General features: G+C 36.4%; 1 pseudogene; it reads right to left on the bottom strand.

Annotated features, from left to right (window-relative positions):
• Positions 1–3,946: 3,946 nt before the first annotated feature.
• Positions 3,947–4,090, bottom strand: LOC118666693 (annotated as a pseudogene).
• Positions 4,091–5,413: the final 1,323 nt, after the last annotated feature.

The following is a 5,413-nucleotide window of genomic DNA, read 5'->3' as shown; positions in this document are numbered from 1 at the left end:
TTCTGCTGTTAGGGTCAATTTGCATATTACCCCTTTATTATATAGGATATATATATATATATATACATATATATATATATACACACACACACACACACACACACACACACACACACACACATATATATAGTTGTTTCAAGCAAAATATGGGCTATATTAAAGTTACATTTTTTGATATAACAACTGTGAGATATAAATCACATGGTGTACAATTTACCCATTTAAAGTGTACAAGTTAATTTTTTTTAGTATGTTCACAGGATTGGGCAAACATCACCACAATCAATTTTAGAACAATTTAATCACACCACTGATCTTTCTCTCTGTATAGTATTGCCTATTGTGTATATTTCAAATAAATAGACTCATTCAATATGTGATATCATATAATTGGTTTCTAGTGTAGTATTTCAAGGTTCATACATGTTGCACTAGGTATCAATGTTGCACCACTTTTTCGGAGATGGGGTGCGGAAAAGTGGCCTCAGAGTGGTAGCTTCTGGACTCCTTGGCTTGTCTATCCTGGATTGTAACATCCACCCTATGAGTGAACTAGCCCAAGGCAATCAGGACCCCAATATCCATGGCCTGTCATTACTCCAATATGGGGGTTGAGTAGAGTAGGAATCCTTAGATCTCTCAGTGGCACTCACTTGATATTTAGCCTCTATGATATGGAACTGGGGAAAAGAGATAAAAAATGTTGGGCACCACACACCCCTCAGGTTGATACCATAGCCCTTAATGGGGAGTTTTGAGGAGAGGGTGCCCAGTCTTCTTGGCCACATTCACTTCTTTTATCCTGAGATGGGCGAGGTGGGGAGAAGTGTCCTGGCTCAAGTGCTAAGATTCACTGTCCTTAGAGAGAGTTAGTAGATTTTCTTTGTTGACTTTTTTGTCACTTGCTACACATACTTTAGACCAGTGGTTCTCAACCTTCTGGCCCTTTAAATACAGTTCCTCATGTTGTGACCCAACCATAAAATTATTTCTGTTGCTACTTCATAACTGTAATGTTGCTACTGTTATGAATCGTAATGTAAATATCTGATATGCAGGATGGTCTTAGGCGACCCCTGTGAAAGGGTCGTTCGACCGCCAAAGGGGTCGCGACCGACAGGTTGAAAACCGCTGCTTTAGACTATTCCCTAGACCTTAAATAGTTGATTTTAAAAATATGTTTCACTAGACGCTAGCTGGTTTGGCTCGGTGGATACAGCACTGGCCTGTGGATTACAGAGTCCTGGGTTTGATTCTAGTCAGGGACACGCACCTAGGTTGCAAGCTCCTCTCCGCCCGGGCTCTGACTGGGACGGGACGTGTGTAGAAGGCAACCAATCAATGCGTGTCTCTCACATTGATGTTTCTCTCTGTCTTTCCCTTTCTCTGAAAATCAATGGAAAAATATCCTCGAGTGAGGATTTTAAAAAATATAGCTATAAATGGGGGGGATGAGGACACATTTGTAATACCTTAACTAATAATAATAATAATAATAAAAAAGATTAAAAAAATATATATATACCTATATATGTTTCACCAGTTACGGTTGTTTACTGGGGAGAGGGTCCTTGAAGATCTCATCGCACCATTCTGGAAACTGTCCCTAAGTTCATATTTTTAACCACTGAAAAAAATGTTGCTCACCATATTTTTTATGTTATCCAAAATTGACCATCATCTGGGCACACGAAAATAATTTAGTGAGTGCTTTCTTCATAGGCACATTATTTGATTAATGCCTGCCTTATTGTTATTTCTCTCATACTGACTTACAATAGCACTGAACACAACCAATTGCTTTATGTCAGAAAAAAATAAAAGTTAAAGCAGTCCAATCTTCGGAATTCATAACAATTACATTTATGCAGGTCTCAAAGGGTAATCATAATAACAGCCATAGTGACAAAAACATTCAAATCCATCATCCTAGGTTCAAAAACACATTCTTTTGGATTAATAGCATATATCTTTCCTATAAGTTTTTTTTCTTTAATGAAAATACAATACAAACACATATAGGATTTTATAGTCCATACTAAAAAACAGCAATTCAGAGTGAATTGGCTTTATTAGAAAATCAACAAGTATCTATTAGTGTCTGTTGTGTATTCATAATGTGCTCTAGGAAAAAACATAAGGATTATTAAGTATAAATCTACTTTTAGGGATATAACCTAATTGCAGAGAAAATACTAATGTGTGTTTCAGAAAAAAAAAATGTTGCCATTGATGTCTATTGTTTTTCAGTTTTTCCTTTCAAATCAACTATCTCAAACCTCTGACCACAGTGTACCTTTCTCATTTTCAAAAAGAAAAGAGATTGCTACCTGCCTTAGCCAGGGCCTCTCTGAAGCAAAGTTCAAGACTAGGCCACATGTGTACATAATAATAGAGATAACAGAAAGGGGAGAGAAAAATGAGAAATGAAAAAAAAAAAAGGGCTACATTATAGAGTTCACTTCTGTGGGCAACTGAGACTTTACCCTGCCTATGACCTTCTTAGAACGGACCACCTACCATTAAATAGAAATTATCTGTGGTTGCAAGCCTCCTCTCAGAATATCATGCTACTCTTTATGTATTCAAGTCAAAGGGATCACCTTGAGTTTCTGTATTTTATCTTTCTCACCACAGATAATTACAAACTTTTCCCTATTCTCAAATATCTCTTTCTCTTTTCTTGTCAGTTACTTTTCAAATGTAACTAATCCATAAATCAATTTAACCAACTTTTTCTTAGGGAACACTCCTTAACCCAAGATGTCAGCTCCATATTAAAGTCTGTTTTTATAGCACTAGACACTCTTTTTAAAAGAAAATATCCAGTTGTGATTATACATTTATCTATATTATTGTTATTAATATATCCCCACTCCATTAAACAATTAGATACAAAGGGCATTGTCTTTTTTTTGTTTGTGTCCACCTCTGTATCCTAGACACATATTTCAGTGCCTGTCACATAGTAATAACTTAGTAAATATTGGAGAATTAAAAGGAAACATGAAACTGTAAATGCTTAAATATTAAATGGTAAGCATGTAAGTATAAATAAATTCAAATTTTAAGGAAGGTTGATATGCAAACAAATGAAAGAAAATCATTTCATGTTTGGGATTAATAGATTAGCAAACATAAAAATTCGGAAATGAATATGCCACATATAAAAAAATATGAGGTGATAAAACCTGGAAGTAAAGATACATATTGATATAATAGTAAAATATAGGTAGAGCAAATCATTTTTAAAAAACCCTCAAAAGTTTGGAAATTCTTAGAATATCTTGCTCTATAAGTGAGAACTGCTCAAGGATTCTGATCAAGAGAGAGGAATAATTAAAGTAGCAGTGAATTAGGATGTATAATTAAATTATATGGGTAAAATAGAGAGAAAAATAGTAAAAGAGAAGCCAGCTGTCAGGGTCTTGAGTTAATGTACATATATGATTGTGGTGGTCAGGCTGAGAATGTAAACAGCAGAGAGAATCAAGGGGTATTTCAAATAGATTTTTCCACATTGGAAGAAAATGAAAGGTAAGGAAAATAAAGGTAAATTAAATATGATTTCAAGAATGTTTACTCTGGGAGATAAATTAAAATTGCTAATTTTAGGAGACCTTCAAGTCAAAGAAAACTTTGAAGAGAAAAGCAGGAGAAAGAGAAAAAAAATGTTGTTACAAAACAGATTGAAAGGGACTGAGAGAAAATGAATATGCAACATGCCCAGAATTCCCTGTGAGTTCATATCCTTATGAACAGCAGGAAACTGAGGTCTGAGCATTCCATCACCTCATGTGAATGGACACAGATAGACTGACAACAGCCACAAGGTCTTCACAGCTCCTCTCTTTACCAAGGGACATTGGTCTTCCCCTGGCCAATCTTGACTGGCCCAGTGACTCCTTTTGACTAATTGAATGAGATAAAACTGTGCAATTTTTCCCCAGGTGTCCAGGGCATGAACCAGGCATGACATAGATTAAAAGCCAAGCTGGGATAAACACGGAATTACTTTGTCCCTGGCGTGTAAATTTCTTTTTTTTATGTTTTTATTGATTTTTTAGAGAGAGAGCAAGGGAGAGGGAAAGAGAGAGAAACATAAATAGAAGAGAGACACATGGATGAGAGAGAAACAATTTTTAAGTCTTGGTTTTAAGAGATTTGTGATCTGCCCCATTACTGAGACTAATATTGCCACGGTGTAGCTCAGCCAACAGCCAGCACCCACTGCCACCCAAGTGACATTGGCCATCACAAACCACACAGCCCCAGGGAATCAGCTAGATGTCTAGATGACTAGAACTCTATGAGTGAAACAATGTCAGACCAGCCAGAGAACAGACCATCACAAGCAAAACTTAGAATAGTTTTGTAATCGGGCACTACATTTTGGTGTAATTATTACACAGCAATTGAAAACTAATTACATATCCCCCCAAATGAGTGACACTTAATAAAAACCAAAAACATGTGTCATCGGCTTTGGGTCCAAGTGGTCAGAGGCTAGGAGAGTGGCCATCAAAAGAACCTGGTGGAGGTTGGAAATCAGGAAGAAAATCAAACTCTTGGTTGAGTTGATTGTTTGCTCACTTTTGCCTATTTTTCAGAGGCATCACAAAAATGCTCTGTTAGTAATCAGAGAAAATGGCATTCATTTTAAGGGGTTTCAAAAGAGATTGAACTTTGTTTTTCAACTGGCATTGTACCCTGTGTCTTCTAGGGAAAGTGAAAAAAAAAAAAAAAAAGAGGTATGTGGCATGGAAGAACTGCCCTACATCTGAGAGCCAAACATTATCATATGATCTTGGTATGTCTTGAAGCCTGATTATTCAGAAATTGGACCTGCCCTCAGTACTTAATTATAAGATGCCACAATTGGTAAATAGAATTGTTAAATGTCAATATGTATAAAGAGAGATATTAGGTAACTTATGGACCTTCAGTACTTCAGTCCATATTTATCTGGAGAGAAAGGTCTTGCAATGCTTGCTCACAGCAAAGGGGAAGCTAGGAAATAATTGATCATAATGAAGAAGTGGGTGGCTGCCTCCTGTGATGATAATTAAGTGATTATTTCTACTGGGAAATAATCTTTGTACAAAGAGGATTGTTTGAACTCTGAGGGCTGTGGTTAACCACATACCCTTTTATTTCTATGGTGGAACTAATAAGGCAAAAAGGAGAAAGGGGTTGTGAAAACAAATCTTTGAGAGTCTTAACAACAACCACAACCCAGAATTTATAAAAAATAGAAGTGTATGTGACATTTGGGGGATGGCAGTTATTAGTGATAGATCCTCCCTTCCCCCAACTGGTGGGCAGAGTATGACATAATCTGCAGCCCGGAAATGCCTGAGTGCCTAACTATGTACCTTATATAGACTATATATTGAACCACCAATCAGCACTT

The sequence above is a fragment of the Myotis myotis genome, unplaced genomic scaffold, assembly GCF_014108235.1.
Source record: "Myotis myotis isolate mMyoMyo1 unplaced genomic scaffold, mMyoMyo1.p scaffold_m19_p_11, whole genome shotgun sequence".
Lineage (NCBI taxonomy): Eukaryota > Metazoa > Chordata > Mammalia > Chiroptera > Vespertilionidae > Myotis > Myotis myotis.
Note: the sequence above shows the minus strand (reverse complement) of the source record. Positions and strands in the feature narration are given on the sequence as shown.